The sequence below is a fragment of the Dermacentor andersoni genome, chromosome 1, assembly GCF_023375885.2.
Source record: "Dermacentor andersoni chromosome 1, qqDerAnde1_hic_scaffold, whole genome shotgun sequence".
Lineage (NCBI taxonomy): Eukaryota > Metazoa > Arthropoda > Arachnida > Ixodida > Ixodidae > Dermacentor > Dermacentor andersoni.
Genome location: NC_092814.1, coordinates 192107811 through 192126380, shown reverse-complemented (window position 1 = coordinate 192126380; position 18570 = coordinate 192107811). Strand labels below are relative to the sequence as shown.

General features: G+C 45.7%; 2 long non-coding RNA genes across 2 annotated transcripts in view; one reads left to right on the top strand and one right to left on the bottom strand.

The window, feature by feature from the left end:
* Positions 1 to 3505, top strand: part of LOC129380834 (uncharacterized) — an 83642-nt gene extending 80137 nt beyond the window's left edge. The window contains exon 3 of the long non-coding RNA XR_008609043.1: positions 3356 to 3505. This is a non-coding gene — a long non-coding RNA (uncharacterized lncRNA). The remainder of the gene's footprint in view (positions 1 to 3355) is intronic.
* The window catches only part of LOC129380833 (uncharacterized), an 85654-nt gene that overhangs the window by 50760 nt on the left and 16324 nt on the right, over positions 1 to 18570 (bottom strand). The gene's annotated exons all lie outside the window — the stretch shown is intronic.

Sequence of the window (18570 nt, the reverse complement as noted above, 5' to 3'; positions counted from 1 at the left end):
AATAAAGGTGTCCAGAAATATTTCTTGTCGTGTGGAATTGCGGCATATTGCTGCGAAAAAAAAAGAAAGAATGATTCAAATTTCACGCACTGGGGAAATCAATGCTACGCGAAACATTTTAGGGATCGCTGGATATCTAGCTTCGTTTCAAGTTCCGCAGAGATTTAGCGGATGGCAAAGCGTGTCCGTGTGAGACAAGCAATTGTGCGAGAACAATGACAACGCAATGATACGGTGCAATTTGCGACGGCATGACCGCGATCACGACAGCATGACGACGTTGGCGATGTGATAGCGTGACACTTGTTCTGTGCCTCCCCCTCATCAGTGCTATGTTCTTCTCAAGGCGCCACTGAGGAAGCTACGGCACGCGTATAGCTGCTCTCTCTTTTATAAGCAATTCATTACTCTACCACTTCATACACGAGACAATTGTGTCAAAGTGCTACATATACCACGTGAGAAGGTGAGTCTGAGGCTGAGAATTATTCACTCGTTCCGCGTCAGCGTGTGTGGCTTAATGGGTATAGAGAATCCGGCTATTGCACTGGGGGACAGTGGCTCGAATCTCACCGTCGTAAAAAATGTACTTTTGTTGTTATTGAATAAGCCCTAAGCGAGCCGACACAGTAGTCAAGCTACCGCAAAATACCTGATAAGAGACAAATAGTACTTCGCATTTAAAGTTTCCAACGAACGGCATCGAACCTGCGTACCCCAGCGTAACAAGCGTAGATTACACATACCAAAGCAGAAGCTTCGCATGAAGTCGGCTGCTGCCGCCGTTCAGCAAATATTATATCAGTATTTCAAGTCCTTGGAGTTTTCACACCACACAGTTTTTGTTAGTTTAGGCGTTTGCAAGTGGCATTTCTCGCGCAATATACACACATTCTACACAAACTTAGCATATATAACATATTTGAAGCCGGTGGTCACCCTCTAAATGTTTCAGCAAGAGCTAGTCATCAGTCATGTTGGCACGGATTGCAATCGAAGTAAGTTGCTGAATTTACAACGGCGCAATTGTCTTCAGAGAGACAGATCTATACCATTTCCTATTACGAGCAGACGATGCAACATAAGTATATAAGAAACACGACCTTAAACATATCTAGAATCAGGATGTCTGATGCGGCGCAGTACACGCACGCTACCACGATCACCAATATTTTTTCTTTCTTCTTGCGTAACTAATACAACACGAAGTTGGGCCTTCTTCGACCATCCGTCTTTACTTAATCCACTCACCAGGACAGCGACCACCATCGTCGTTAGGCCACCTCAGTTTCACAGTATACCATAGGACGGAGAAAAAAGAAATGTGGCCAGAACTCGTCTACGTAAACTATCCAAGTACGCCAATAGCCGAAACGCGTCATGTATGAGGGGTGCGCTGCAATCGGACACGACACGCTGCGCCTTGTGCCGTCACGTTGTCAAGGCCGCGCATGCCCAGTCGCCCATACATAGCGACCCAAGTTGGCGCCAAAGCGATTCATGGAAGAGTGGCACATACACAGTGGCACATGCCGAGTGGTCCCAGGCGCACATACCCAGTGGTGCACAGACCCACGTGAACGGCCAACATTTTGGGCTGCACTGCTTTTGAGATTTGCCCACATTTTTTGTGGGATAGCGAGATAGCGAGATAGCCGGAAGAAAAGCTGGTCTGACAATGCCAAGAATGCTATTCGCATGTGTTGTGTACTGATATCGCGTGTCACACTGCATTTTCATGATAATCGCTTATCGGCCACGCAAGCAGCAGTCGGCAGATCACATCTTCATCACCCTATAAAAAGGGCACGGCGTCAATAAACGTTGTCTGTTCCACCTTGGCGTCCTGCTGATACGCTACAGCATGAAAAAAAAAAGGACTGGCTTGCGGTGTAGCCATTTCAACCTCCAGCTGAAGCTGAGCCCCAGTACAGCATCTAAGTTATTTGTAACCAAACAATAAAACCACGACACAATGCCTGTATATATCTAGTCGGCTCCAAGGGTATCCCTAAGGCGCACAGACATGTTATTATATTAAAACAGCTTATTACATTAAAATGTTTCATTGTAGAAGTCTAAGACAAACCTATGTTATTACAAAACATTACGTGTTGCAAACGATCATCGGCAAACGGCCAAGACATCAGTGCAATAAGCATTTATGCGCATGAAGCGGAACTCTCCACCCCCAATACGTGGGGATTGAAACTCTTATCCCAGCGGCAGTGCGCACTCGGGAGACGGACGCGCCAACTACTCGGCAGTGGCGTAGCCAGGGGGGAGACGGGGGAGGGGGAGACGCTACCGGGCTTTAGCCCCCCGCCCCCCCCTCCGCAAAAGTTTTCCGGCCGGCACTCTGCTCCCTTTTACGCTTGGCATGTCGCCTATGAATAAATGTGCATATGCTTCAAAAGGGCACCCCGGGCAAGTGCAGAATTGTAAACGCCTTCAGGCAGACCAAGGGCGCTCTCAAGGTAATACATGTATTATTATGCTCCAAGCATGGGAAACTTAACAGGGAATAATGGTACCTTAGGGTGCCTCGATGTGCGCCCGCTCTTTCGGAGCGCGGGCGCGCATCGAGGCACCCTATGGTACCTTAGCCCCACCCCCGAAAGGACATCGTGGCTACGCGCCTGCTACTGAGCTATCGCGCCACCTTTACGCTTGGCTATTTTTGGAACGGATTCGGCACCACGCAGACTATAAGAGCGATAGCATCTGCGCATGTTTTTCGGAGGCCACAAGAGGTACCACTGTAGTTTACGAAGACGGCATTGCGCGCAAAGAAGTTGTTGAGAACAATGTCGGTTGTGAGAACCTGCGGCTGTCGCGGTAAGTGAGTTCAACGCCAGAGGAATTGTTGAAATCTCCATTTGTTTCATGCATTGAAGCACAAAAGTAACTGGAACACCAATACATTTCGACGGACACTTTGAAAATTAATATTTCGGAACTGGTGCTGTCCAGAGAATTCGTTCCAAGTGGATACGCCGTGCGAACTCAGCGGCTATAATTCGTAAATTGAAATATGTGGCGTGAAGTAACAAATTAAAAGATCAATTAGCGTAATTACGTTAATTATTCCATTCAAAATTTTGATTTCTAGTAGAAGTAATGGCCGCCTCATCGAGTAATTTAGATCAAGGGTTAGAATTGTGCTCTTTGCCACAGGCAATCTTTAATAAATTTGGTGCAGCTAAAAAAGTACCATGTATAAAATGAATGGAGTTATTCTGGACAAGTTGAACAAAAATCACTAGCTTGTAATGACTAAGGTCTCATACGGCTGTTGCATACTTTACCATATCTTTTTCTATTATTTTTTATTCCCCTTACTCCCTTTCCCCAGCGCAGGGTAGCCAGCTGGTCTGAGAACTGGCAAGCCTCACTGTCTTTCCATCTATTCCTGCTTCCTTCCTTCTATTCCTGGAGCGTATTACTGTCTTATAAAGCTGTAATTTTAAAGAAGATGGAGCAGCACAAAAGTTACGGCCAAACATGCGGTGAGCATTGTTAATGCATTCGGTATATAGCGACCAAGTTAATATAGCCATGATGTGGACTGTCTGGTACTTGTAGGAGTTTACAGATTCTAACGGAATGTTATTGTGACAATACAGAAGTGGGCATTTAGTAGTTTTGGATACAAGCATGACTTTGCGATTTTTATTGTCTAGGTCCAGCAACCATTTCTTGCACCAGTTAGATATAGCATGTAGCGCGAATGTCAGATTGGAATACATTATTGTCGTCATCGATACTTGTTTTTCAAAAAAAAAAAATCATTTGATTAAAATATTTTATCTATACTCGTTGTTTCAGAGAACACTTTCATTTTTTTTTAAATTTCCTGTGGCAAATAGCACAATTTTAGTTCAAGAGCTGGTCTACTTGAAGAGGCGGACATCACTTGCACAAAAAATTGAAATGCATAGTCGATTAATTGACAAGAATCACTAATTGGATTTTAACTAATTACCTTATAGCACATATCGCAATTTACAAATTCTAGTCGGGGAGGGCCCAAGGCAGATCCACGTGGAACGAATTCACAGGATGACACCAGTTTAGATATATTAATTCCCGAACTTTGCGGAGAAATGCATTGGTGTTCCAATTAGTTTTGTGTTTGAATGCATGAAATAACGTTTTAAGAAAGTAAGTGGAACGACAGTGCATTTTTACCGCATGTTTCACGGTGCATATATCGCAAATGGCGTTATCTGCACAATTATTTTCAAGTGGACATGCATTGCAGTCTAACCCACTAGAAATTGCAAATTGCAATAAGTGCCATAAGGGAATTACATAAAAATTTAATCTGTGAATTTTTGTTAATCAGTCGATTATGCATTTCAAAATTTTGCCCAAGTAATGTCCGCCTCATCGAGTAGACTAGCTCATGGACTGGAATTGTGCTACCTGCCACAGGCAAATTGAAAGTGTTTGCTGAAACACCCTGTATACTTTGGTGCATTTGAGTCTATCTAGCCTCTTGCGCCATCGTGATGCCTCCGTGGTCGTTTCCTTACCTGAATATACAGGGTGCCCCAATTATGATGCACCAAGATTTAAAAATGGGCAAATGCCACGTAGCTGGACAGAACCAAGGTAATGTTGTTTGCCGTCGCTTGGAGGTACGCCGATTATTTTTTGCATTGCGCCTAATCAAATAATAAGTCTTACTTAAGGAATCAGCTTCGCAAATATTATAATTCGGTGAAAAATGTCAATGAGAAAATGGTAGAGCAACTTGAAAAACTCCCGATACAGCTGTCTGTTGCCCAATACGGGCTACATAGAAGTGTTTTTCTGAGCGTGAAAGAAGCCACGTGCAACGTACTGGCCGCTCGAGGCACCTTGCGTGTATTATATATATATATATATATATATATATATATATTCCAGTTACCACTAAGGACCCTCTGGTTGAGGATATTACTTAGAGTTGTCTGGTACAAATAAGTGTAGGCGTATACAAAATTAATAAAAGAAGTAATAAAATAAAATATAATACAGTTAAAATACATAAACAGTGCAATGAAAAATAGTACAGAATTGTTACAAAAAAAGGATATAAATATTGCACATATATTCCCACGTTACATGAACAACACCCATGCGTGATAACTCGAGTTATTGGTCGTCAAAGGAGAACGAGTCAAGAACATAGTAAAACAAAGGTACAAAATTCGGTAGCAAATAAAGTACAGAGCAAAAGTATAAAGGGGCATGACTAAAAGTGCAGAATACAAATAAGCATATAGAAAAACAAACTGGTGAATTAATTAGCACACTGTGTAAAGAACAACCCAGTGGAATAGCAATCAGGGATGGTTGCATGTACGTTATCATGAATGAGGTCTTGAAATTTTCTGATGTTAGTTTTGTAGCGATGTGTGATGGCAACTGGTTCCAATTCTTTGATGTGCGCGGTGTGAAAGATTCAGCGTAGTGTTTTGAGCGGTTTATTATCTGTTTTATTTTGTTAGGATGGTCCCGACGAGTAAAGATGGCTGCTGGTTGCTGGAAAAAATCGTCATGGAGAGATGTGCGATGATAAAGTTTATGGAGAAGTGATAAGCGAGCAAGTTTATTAGGGCTATGGTTTAGTTTGTATGGCGAAGGTACAGGCTAAACATGGTTTGTAAATGACATAGCCTTTGATTTAGCTGTGGTTAAGTGGCATTAGCTAGGATGAGCACCATGAACTTGCCGTGTTAAGGTCGGACTGTAATGTCAACTGGTCGGTCATGCAGGATAAATTACGATATATGCCGCAATCATCGGCGAAGAGCCTAATTTTGGATGACAGTGAAGATGGAAGACCGTTAATAGAGATTAAGAATAGTAACGGTCCAATCACACTGCCCTGGGGGACACCAAAAGTGACGTGTCCGAAAGAATAGGTGGTGTCATTAAAAGGGGTGAATTGCACGCGAGCTGATAAGAAATCTTTTGACCAAGCTAGAACGTTAGGGTGAATGTTAAGCTTTTCAAATTTGGTCAGTAGTCGGTGGTGAGGGGTGCGGTAAAAAGCCTTTGAGTAGTCTAGAAAAATTGCACCTACTTGCAAACCCGCGTCTATGGTAGAATGAATATCATGGATGAAGCCGGCAAGTTGCGTGTCACAAGAATATCCTCTTCAAAAAACGGGCTGGTATTTGAATATAATGTTACGTTCTTCGAGGTAGTTAATGACTTGAGAATGTATAATGTGTTCTAGAAGTTTACAGACAGTGCTGGTTAGTGAAATTGGACGATAGTTGACTGGAGAAGACCGCTGGACCTAAATATCGGGATAACTTTAGCTATATTCCAGTCATTTGGAATGGAACCAGTTGCTAATGATCGTGAAAAAAGCGCACAGAAAAGTGGAAATACACTAGGGGATACACTTTTCAGTATTTTATTGCTGATACCAATGGGATCCGAAGCAGATGAAATTTTTAGTTTGTTTAGCAGGGAATAAATACCAGCTTCAGTGAAGCTAGTGCGTGTGGCGATGTGTTCGTTAGTAAAAACTAATACAAAAGTATTGTTAAAAACATTAGTGCACTCTTCTTCAAAAAACATCATTAGCACCTGTAAGATAAATTAACAATATAATTCGGGTTAATGAAGCTGCAGAATTTGCGAGGGTTATTAGTAAGCGCAGATAACAGGTCATGGTTAAAAATTGGCGTTGGGTGGTTCTGAGCAATAACTGATACTTCTTATCACATACTTTGTAACGCTTCCGCGAATCATAAAGTTGGTGCTTCTTTGCTTATCTGTACCACCTTTATTATATATGACCAGAAGGCGCCGTAGAATAAAGCTTAAGATTTTATATATATATATATATATATATATATATATAAGTTGAATGAACAAAATCATTTACTAAAATTTTCAGATTTATTACGTCCGTAGTATTAATGATACCGCTTTGTGCAACATATAGCACACCATGAAAATGGCCGAGTGGTCTTGCTGCCGTGGGCGAAAAACAAAGCCTCACTGACTGTGTTCTTGTTAGCGCGATGTGTGGAGTAAAACAAGACAATTGTTTGCTGCCTTCAGGCATAGATGAACGTAGCACTTTTTGAATCTGGCGACAATTCTTGGTGCAAGATGGCCGCTTACACCTTTGCCACTTCTCATCAAATTCTGGCCAGTGACCAGTTGGTCACACTGGACGTGTTTGGGAGGCAATATGGCAGCCAAACCCCGCGCTTTGTCGGCTTGAATCTGGGATTCGATATCTTGAGAAGAAGGTAGGTACCCTGGTCGCTTGTTTGGGTAGGCACTTGTTATTAGAGGTCAGACATTCTGCAATTTCTCTTTTGAATTGAGCCTGCACAATAAGGCTCTGCTGCACAATCTCAGAGGCGACGCACTGTTTATCTTTGTTTTGCGTGTCACTGAACAGATGGCGCCACACTGCCCATTTTCTCACTCAGATTCATACTGTGCCAAACATGGCACACACCACGGAGGAAGGAAACTAAGGAGAGGCCCTGACGTCACTCTTTGTGAAGCTAAAGTTAAGCCGGAAGTTCGCGTTGCTCATGGCGTTGCTCCGCCTATCGGGCCAGCTCTCTTCTCTCGTTTACATTTCTCGCGAAACCATGCCGCGCTGCGCGCAACCGTGCTGCTCGGACGCGCGCGCTCCGCAGCAATACTAAGCAATTGTTAACACGTTAGCATGATTCCGCGAAAGAGGGCAAAATTTCCCGCGGATATTCCTTCGTCCGTAGCCATTGCCGTGGCGCGGTACATTGCGTACAGCGTTGCATGCGCGTTAATTTCACGAACTTTAGTTCCTCTTGTCCCACCTGGTCACAGCAACATCCGGGAGAGCACGGTCTAGATAACGCAGCGCAACAAAACACGGAGACCAACGCAAACCTGCCCGCACGGCGCCTTTGCCACGGTACGAAACCTACGGAGCAACACGTGTGAGCGCACAGAACCAAAACAAAGCCGCCATTGTGGCCCGAAAGGCGTGGCCGCAGCAAAACAGAGGAGAACGTACTACGTCACTTTCTCCACACTTTTTTCCTAGCGCGCGGTGGGGGTAGGGCCTCTCCTCAGTTGCCTTCCTCCATGGCACACACTGATTTTCGTTTCTCTGCCATTGTTGCGGAGGAAATTGATAAAGCGAGTAAATAAGCTTGAATTGATGACACGATAAAATATGCCAAAATAATTTTTCCCTGTTACTGTGGTAAAATTGTTGCGAGAAAAAAAGGTAGCAATTGCTTTTGTTCGCGCCCCTCCCCCCCCCCCCCCCCCCTACGGACTTTCACGTGGCTTTCCAAAATCTATTTCACCTCTGTTTTGCATACCGCCCGAGAGATACAGCAGACAGCAGACCTCTTCCAGAGACCAAAATTTTTGAACCATGGCCCCACGCGTCTAGGCTTAAAAAGCGACGCTTTCATTGCTACGGTTCATATAATCGAATGGCCTTAGTGACCGATTGTAGGCGGAAAGTGATGGACAACTCCACGTATTCACACTGATAGTACGTTATTACCTCCCTCTCTTTTCTTTCTTTTCATTCCTTAAATCCCTTCCGACCATGTAGGATAGCAAACCTGACATGCGTCTGGTTGACCTCCATACATTTCCTTCCTTTCTTTCCTTCCTCCTCCTTCCTCCAGGGTCGGCGCGCCGTCTAGAACATGCCGATCCTGGAGATAGTGCAACAGTAAACAGCACTTAACTCGGCGAAGTCTTGCCCGGCAACGAAAAAGCGCACGCATTGGCCCGAGAGCTTATTTACCGGTACACAAATGCAGCCTTTCCAGCCAGGGATACCCAACAAAAAGAAGAAGGCATAAACACTTACAACGAAATTCTCAGTTATTATAGAATGGGAAGGAAAACACTGCCAGAGGCGCATAAGAACCCAGTAAGCAAGTAGAGATAGCATGGAGGCAACTCCAAGAGGGGGTGATCTGCAACCCCTACATTCAGAAGAGATGGCACGTAAACACTGAGAACATGAATTGCAAACACTGCGGGGCATAGGCGGGCGTGATCTACATAATATGGACATGTCCTAGATACAATAAACCAGATGGAGATATACAATCCTGGGAGACTTTAATGCCCAGCTCGAAGGAAGAGGATCAAAGACAAGTCATCCGCATGGCCTTGGACACCGCTGAGCTCCAAGGAGCATCAGCCAGCTGAAAAGGGAGGAGCAAGCCGAAGAGACAGGAAGTCTCTTGACTCCTCGGGACTTTTCTTTGCGGGTGCAAAGAAACGTTATTTCTCTCTCTCCCTCCCTCTCTTTCGGCGAAATGGCGACCAAGCAGATACGCCTACCTTAATACCTTAGGACACTAGACATAAAAATATTTACTTAAAGAAATTGTGCTCTTATAACGCGCTTTTGTCGCTATAAAGATTTTTAGGTATCATTTGTCTTATCGCTAAGTAATTCCGTGGAAAACCAGGCCAGTAGCCAGAACACTTGTAAGGGTAGTAAAGGTAGCAGTGCTGTTTTTGCGTGTGAGCTACTCGGCCAGTATGCTGTAGCATCCAGCAGCCACGGCCAGAAAAGTTCGAGAAGGTCGGCAAAGAAAGTTCAAACGAAACGCACTCAGCTGCTGAGAGCGAGGATGGGATTTCGATACGTGGACGCGGCGGTCGAGCAGGCCGAGTGCAAAAGCTATTACCGTGTACTGGGGCGCTATTCTCGACACGCATGGCGGCTGCACGGCCGCCATTATCCGCCATGTTGACTCTCTGATTGACTGTGGCGAGCTCACGTGCCTTGAAATTTGTGCCGGGAAACGGAAGTTTTGCGAAATGCAATTTTGCGTTTTCATCAAGATGACGAAACGTGACGTGGAGCTGCAAATTTTATCGACTAATACATGTTTTTGGTCCTTGGCAGCTATATATTGCGACGTTAGCGCTTCAAAAAGAAAGTGAGCGGTAGCGTACAGAAGCCAGAGCAATGCATCTGCAATTTCACGAATATGTGGTGGCGATCCAAGATAGCCGCCATGCCAGCTTGCTGATTGGCTGAAGGAAAGTCCCGCGAGGAGCGTCACAGGAAGGGCTGTTTCGTGAACGTCATTTTGACGATGCGTGACGTTGCGCTGGGCCGCCATTGTTGATGATTTTCCGCCATAATTTGTGGTGCGACGAGCCGCGCGAGTTATGCTAATGAGCAGCCATATGCAATGACAGCCGAGAGGAATGCGTATCGCCACATTTTCCCTGTCGTTTGGCGCCATGAAAATCTTTTGTTCATAACGCGTGCTCATAGTATTTGCATCCCTCTCGGGTGGTGCTGGCATTTGTGTTTGGAGCCATCATTTTTTAAAAGAATGCGTTTATACGAAATAATATTGGTTGAACATAGCAAACTTTCGGCAATATTCACTTTTCACTGCTACCCGCCGTGGTTGCTCAGTGGCTATGGTGTTATGCTGCTGAGCACGAGATCGCGGGATCGAATCCCGGCCATGGCGGCCGCCTTTCGATGGAGGCGAAATGCGAAAACACCCGTGTACTTAGATTTAGGTGCACGTTAAAGATCCCCAGGTGGTCGAAATTTCCGGAGTCCTCCACTACGGCGTGCCTCATAATCAGAAAGTGGTTTTGGCACGTAAAACCCCATAATTTAATTTTTAATTTTCACTGCTGCATTTGTGTATTGTAATCAAGATTAATGCCTTTTCGCACAATCAAAAGTTATGACAACGGCGTCTTTCTAATTTATAAAAAGAAACGCACGCAAGGCGGCGCCTTGAAGTTTCCGCCCGCGGTGCGAGTAACCAACGAAGTGAACAAGAGACGCCAGCGGCGGTGCTTGCGTCGTGCTAGTGGATATCTCTGGCGCGCGTAACGCTATCGGTCATATTCGGCCGTTTCTCAGCCAGCCGAGTCGGGCTGAGTCACTTGCGTTTCACGAGATTGCGATAACGTGGCCTAGAACGTGCGCGCATCACCACTGGTAGGTCGCGTATGTTGTCTCAAGCAAGAAAACAAGGGCGTTGGCGCCAACGTACGATGACTCATTCCATTTGCCGGGGACACGCATCCTAGCTATTGAAGCAGACGACGGCTTGTACGCAGCAGACGACGGAAGCGAGAAGCGTTTTCGGCGGAAAATTCATGCGCTTTGAGCTGGCTGCTTTATTTTTACTGCAGAGGAAAACTGTTTTGCCTTACCGAGAACCGTTTACGTTTAGCGCCTTCATTTCAGTTTCTTAGGCAAAACGTCAAGTTGGCGTCACGTTCCGAAAGCGAAATGGGGCCATCAGCGCCATTTTATTCGCGTCGCGTCTACGTCACGCATCGAAGAAAATGGCGGAATGTCCGGAATAGCGCCCCTGGTGTTGTCATGCACGTTTTAGAAGCTCGGGTGGCTAAAAATAAATCTGAGCCCTCGACTACTATACGGCACCACTTACCGCGCACATTTGTCTACGTGTGGAATGTTGGAACAATAACAAAAAAAAAAAAAAAAAAGGAAGCACGCCTTCATTGTCGCGTGCAGCTGCGGTTTCGGATAGAAGCGGTCACACTGAAGTTGAATAATGAAAGCCGAAAACAAGATAATCGTTCAAATTCGTAAAGATTAAATGAAAAATGGAAACACAATAGGCGTCTGAGCTGGAATTTTAATGAAAGAGAGCCGCATCGCACACACCTAAAACACTAAGAAGTCTGCAAGGCTCAAGCCTGGCTGTTTTCTGATTGTCCTTAGCGTGTTGAGTTGTTGAATTGCCGTTTTGAAAATGAAATAAGGAGCTCCCATGACGTTTCTCAGCACAATGAGAGCCTTTCGAATCTTCAGGGAAGATTAAATGCTTTTAGAGCCATCGAAAATCGCTCCAAATAAATTTTCTGAAAAAAAAAGTTGAGGAAGGTTGCTTGCCGGGAGTCTTGGTACCCGTACATTCAGATATCTACGACAAATCAGCGCTGCAGTGCTCATGTAAGATACGGAAAAAAATAAATAAAAAGGAAGTAAGCAAGTCGATGAGGCGTACGCCATGGAGTGGAAGGAGGTACAAGATCCAAATGTTGAGTTAGGACTTGCCGATATCAAAATATAAAAAAGAAAGCGAAATAAGAAAGATTGAATGGCGAGGAACAAGAAAATGAGGACGCAGTAGAACAGGACTGGCTTTGTGAAAAGGCGCGCGGATGAAAGACATACGTGACCGGAAGGAATGCAGAAAGTGTAGAACTGTGCTTAACGGATTTATTGCTTGTCTTTAGTGATTATTATTTTCTCGTTTTTTTTCTCTCTCGCCCTCTTACCACGACAGCAGCGGAAGAATGCTATACCGAGGACTTCGAGGCTGGAAACTGCGCCATCTGTTTATATACGCTGCCGATTTGGGGCGGCGGCCCTATGGTGACGGCGCGGTCGCGAGAATCTGCGGGTAAAATCTATCGAGGTGTCATTTTTCTTCCAGAGGCGCCAGGATGATAAATAGTTCGCTTGAAGAGGGATTTCGATTACAGATGTGGCAGGTTGGATAACGAAAAAAAGAAAGAATATGGCAACGACTGAAAAGACTCAAACGCGGCAAGCGAGTCAAAAAGAAGAAATAGAAAGATCGCATTGGTGAACGCTCTGTCAGAAGCTGACTGTATGCGTCAGCAAGGCTTCGCGGAAGTGGAATGTCGAACACCAGAGGCGCTGGGAAGGTCAGAGGGCGTACTTCGACATCTCTGCAATTTTTCGCCCGTATTATTTGACTTATTAATGGACGCCACGCTACGATGAAAGACACAGGGTCGTTTCGTTTTCTACCACGTTCTTGGTGCCGGCCAGTTGCGATACATATCTTGTAGATTTAGACGCCATGAATGGGTTTGTTTCAGTTTCCCAACGCCACACCAGCGTTATGTTATACACCGTGGAGGAGGGCTCCGCGTGAACTTTGGCCACTTGGTCTTGTCTAACGTGCATTTAAGTCGAGGTAAACGAGCGTTTCTGCATCCCACTCACATTGGGACGCAACAACGGAGCCACCGCGGCGGTTGTTAGGTAGGACGCTCATAAATATAGAGCCGTCGAATTTGTCATCGAACCTGCGTAAAACGATGTTATTTAGGGCTTCTTGACAAACTTTATTGCAATGAAGACGTCGTTGATCGCTCACAACACAGGCAGATGAATGATCGCCCATTAAAGCATTCAGAAAATAATATGCACGAGTAGCTGCGACGCGCTCTCGGCGTTTCGTAATCTGGGAAGCTGCGAGGCTGACGCGTCGTTCGCTGCCAGTGCGATCTTTCAGGTGCAGGAGAGAATGCAAATTTACCAGGTGTTTGCGTAATTCTTGAAAGTGTTTTCTTTCCCAGAAAGAGGTGAAACGGACTGATTTGATTTATTCGATCATATCGGAGATGTTTGCAAATTTTGTCGCCGGCTTTTCAACAACATTTGGTTCTTTAATAACTTTACGGAAATGCCATGAAGAAATTAGCAATTTAAGAACATGCGCACCCACATACACGTAATGACGAGCGCTTAGCGTCAGTGCACTTGAATTTACGAACAATGTAGTTGGTGTGACAAGATATTCGGCACAATGCGCACATAAGCGTTCAGGCAAAGAAAAGACGCACGTGAAGAGAGCAATGGCATATACCTAGTAAACATTCAATCAGAAATGCAGGGACATTTGCGTTATGAATGCCGGAATGGCGAGCAAATAAAGTTATATACAGTCAAAAATACATATATGTATACAATTGGACAAAATAATTAAATTTAAGCATCGAAAAAAAGAAAAAAAAAAGATTACATAGGCAGAGACAATGCGGCAGTCCGTTAAGCAACTTATTAATGGATTCAGAGCTCTTGCTTGCTCTTGCCGATGATTCCACGACCGAAACGCTTTTCTACAGTAAAAAAGTCGAAATGGAACAAAGTGGGAAGAATGCGAGGTTTAACAGTAACGTGAGAAAGATTACTGAGAAAAGGCTACGGGAGATTACTGGGTCAAACCACAGCGTTGACTTAGCAAGCTTGTAGAACATCGGCGTGTCAGAAATCATCATTAGCCTATTTTTATGTCCACCGCAGGACGAAGACCTCTCCCAGTGATCTTCAATTACCATTGTCTTGCGTTAGCTGATTCCAAGTTGCGCTAGCAAATTTCCTAATTTCATCATCCCACAAATTTTCTGCGGCCCTCGACTACGTTTTACTTCCCTTGGCACCCATTCTGTAACTCTAATGGTCTACCGGTTATCTGCCCTGCGCGTTACATGGTCAGCCCGGAGCCATTTTTTTCCCCTTGATATCAACTAGAATATTGGCTATCCGCGTTTGCTCTCTAATCTACACCACTCTCTTCCTGTCTCTTAACGCTGCGCCTAACATTTTTCGTTCCATCCATTGTGGAAGGAAAGCGTAGGAGAGGACCAGGCCAGCACGGGCGTGTTAGAGAAAGTGTGGCGGAAGTCACGTGCTGCTTTTCGCAAAGGAGCACTGGAACTGTTACCCCGAACATCAGCGTTGCCATAGCGACCGCGCTCTTGAAGATCTCGCTGCTACTCTAGGTCTCTGAATAGTGAGATACATTTCGTTCGGGCCGTGTTTTTCTCGCAGCACAGTCTGTTCACGAGACAAACTGACTTTGGAGTGTGACGTGTAAGCTTAAATGTTGTGTTTAGGGTCTATGAGGCTCAGTGGCAGCCAGCAGCATATAGACTCAAATAATCACGGCGCGGGCCCTCGTTGTCTTCTTCAACGTGCCACAAAAAAGCACAGGAGCGCGTCTGCTTCATTAAAACTGTGACAGAAGTTTCGTAGGCTTTGTTCGGACGCGCGTCGGCCGCACACACTTCCGGCGGCTCCTAGCAATGTAAGTTCAAAACTCGCGCCTATCTGCTCCGGCGAGCTGATTGGAGGCACAAAGAGAGATGGCACACCAACATGGCTGCACTTCCGGCTTCAAAAACGTGATGCCAGGACCTCCTCCTATTTTGTTTCTTTTCTCCATGGTTCCATCGCTCCTTGCGCCATAGAGTTTCTCACCATATTACCTAGAGGGAAATCTGGCGCTGCTGCGCTGTGGTATGCATGGGAATGCCGGTATATTGTGGATTCGGATTGGCATCGTTCTCGTAGAGACAGGACACCTTGAAGACGCGCTTGGCAAGTACCATTCCGTCTGTCACAATGATTCATTTTCTACTAGAACGGCATATAAAAAGCTGTTTTAGCTTTATTATTACGCGAAAACATGTTTTGTTTAACTATGAGGACTTGTTATTGTGTGTACGACTACATGTTACGTAAGAAGTATCAGCGGGCCGCTAAAGTTGGAGGACAGACGACAAGGTTCGCGCTCGCTTTGAAACAGTTGGTCGTCTGTTCTTGCTTTTCTTCGCTTGGTCATGCATTGTGGGTGAGTAAAGATGTAATATGCGTGAATGGAAGCATTTTATGAAGATTTTACTTTGAGAACGCGTTATTTGCGTAGCCATATCCACGTTTTAGACGAAGCCTCTTACAACACCAGCCAACGCGAGCCTCGCAGACACATATACCGTCATTCCCATGACGGCACGCTGCCCCCTTAAGAAACTCCCATAGACGGTGGCGCCAGATTACCCTCTAGGTGTTATAGTGAGAAACTCTATGCTTTGCGCCGTATGCAGCCGACGGTGAACAAGGTCGGCTGCATCGTGACTGGCGACGAGGAAGCGGCAGGGCGTTCTTTATCTCATCGGCAGCGCTCGGCCAGAAGCATGCATTTTCGCCCTCATCCGACGGGAGCCGACATTTTTCACCGAACGCACGCTTGAGAGCAGCACGATACCACTACGCAAGCGCTCCCTCACGTGGCTTTTTTCATATATCGCGGGCTTTTTTTGCAGCCCGGAAAAAAAGGACTACGTGAGACGTATCGTAAAGGAAACAACTCGATCGGTAGATTCTAAAGATGCTCTACAAATCTGCGTATCATACTTGGGGTCCTCAGCCAATAATTAAAAAGTTGGGCAATTAAGCTTAATTTATGAGTTATGCGGCAAACAAAAAAATGTCTTGAGTTACTATAGGCTATTGCGAATATTGTGTGTTCGGTTCAATTCGCTTCCGACGCGCCTTGCATGTTTAAATTCTTGGCTCAAGTTATGCGGGCCACCCTGTATACCTACCTCCCCCCCACCCGGTCTCTTAGTTTAGGGTAGCGAACCGGATTTCCCGTTTTAGTTAGGCTTCCTGGCTTTCTTCTTTCGTATACAAGATCCTTGTATATAAAGATCTTCGTATATAAAGATTCTTACATTTCTTCGTATATAACGATTGCGTTAATATTGGCAATGCAAACATATTAGCTTAAAAAGGAACAAGCTTGAAAGCTTGTTAAAAGCTCTGGGCTAACTTATTTTATGTTGGTGATGTTTATATTTGTAAACTGCGACCTCATGTCCCTGCAAAACACCTCTAGTTAAACTTTAGTGGAAGCTTAGGGTACTTAAAGAAATATTGGTTGTTATAATCTTAAAGCCTAAAAGCTTCATTTCGAGGCTGCCGTAAATGCAGACCCTTTCATTGCAGTTACCCTTACAAAGATAACGTACATAGTTCTAGCATGACCAACAATTCTTTTTTTTTTTCTTTATCAGAATCTAAATACGGTAAGTCTGGCCCAGAAAGGGCCGGCTATCCTAATATAGTGGTTCGAAAAAAAAACACAATCAAAATACAAAACACTGTCAAGAGTATAAGAATATAGGAAAATACTAACATATTGTCACGCGGTAGTGACGGTGAAGAAAGCAGCAATACGGTGGAATACAAAACTAGCTTTTATTGGGCGAACCTGTGCCCACAAAAACAGGCTACACTTATAGCACAACGATAGCGGCGAACACGGTCTGCGATCGTCGGAAATCTGATCAGCGAGTCAAGCGCGTCGGCTTTTATAGAGCAGTCGTCGAATGTTCCAGACTAATCGTTCGGACCCGCGTACCTTCCACAAAGTTCTACACCATTCGCGTTACACGATGAAATCAGATAACACAACGTTCGGCGACAACAGATAGCCGGGTAGAAGTATCGATAACTTTCCAGAAACTTCGGATACATGCAGGCGCGTCCCGCGCTGTGCGATTACATTTCTTAGGTGGCGAAACGTGGTCGCCCGATAAAGATAAGTACACGTGTCAATACCCCCCTCTTAAAAAGCATCGTCCCGATGCTACAAATATAAGAGAGCGAAACACAAAAGGACCCTTATTAAACATAAGTAACAAAACAACGAAAAGAAATCAAGTCCAAAGGTCAGTTACGCGAAGTCCGAAAGTTCGTCAACGCTGGTGGTACGGCTTGAGTCGCACAACGTGGACAATTTCAGGTCGTGAGCGGCGCCGCTGTGACAGCGAAATGCCGTCTGGCACGACCTCATAGTCCAGTGCGCCAATACGTCGGATGATCTTGTACGGTCCGAAATAGCGACGCAAGAGCTTCTCGCTCAGTCCTCGTCGGCGTATTGGGGTCCAAACCCAAACACGGTCACCGGGCTGGTACTCGACAAAGCGTCGTCGGAGGTTGTAGTGTCGGCTGTCGGTCCTCTGTTGGTTCTTGATCCGCAGGCGGGCGAGCTGTCGGGCTTCTTCGGCGCGCTGGAGATAGCTAGCGACGTCAACATTCTCTTCGTCAGTGACGTGGGGCAGCATGGCGTCGAGCGTCGTCGTCGGGTTCCTGCCGTAAACCAGCTTAAACGGCGTGATCTGTGTTGTTTCTTGCACCGCCGTGTTGTAAGCGAAGGTTACATACGGCAGGACCACGTCCCACGTCTTGTGCTCGACGTCGACGTACATTGCTAGCATGTCGGCGAGGGTCTTGTTGAGGCGCTCCGTGAGACCATTCGTCTGCGGATGGTAGGCAGTTGTCCTCCTGTGGCTTGTCTGGCTGTACTGCAGAATGGCCTGGGTGAGCTCTGCTGTAAAAGCCGTTCCCCTGTCGGTGATGAGGACTTCTGGAGCACCATGTCGCAGCAGGATGTTCTCGACGAAAAATTTCGCCACTTCGGCTGCGCTGCCTTTTGGTAGAGCTTTAGTTTCAGCAAAGCGGGTGAGATAGTCCGTCGCCACGACGATCCACTTATTCCCGGATGTTGACATCGGAAACGGCCCCAACAAATCCATCCCAATCTGCTGGAATGGTCGGCGAGGAGGTTCGATCGGCTGTAGTAATCCTGCTGGCCTTGTCGGTGGTGTCTTGCGTCGTTGACAGCCTCGGCATGTCTTGACGTAACGGGCGACGTCGGCGGTCAGACGCGGCCAGTAATACCTTTCCTGTATTCTCGACAGCGTCCGGGAGAATCCGAGGTGCCCAGCGGTTGGATCGTCGTGTAGGGCGTGCAGTATCTCTGGACGCAGCGCTGACGGTACAACAAGAAGGTAGCTGGCGCGGACTGGTGAGAAGTTCTTCTTCACGAGTAGGTTGTTTTGAAGCGTGAACGAAGATAATCCAGGCTTAAATGCCCTAGGGACAACATCGGTGTGCCCTTCCAAATACTCGCCTAGGCCTTTTAGCTCCGGGTCCCCTCGTTGTTGTTCGGCGAAGTCTTC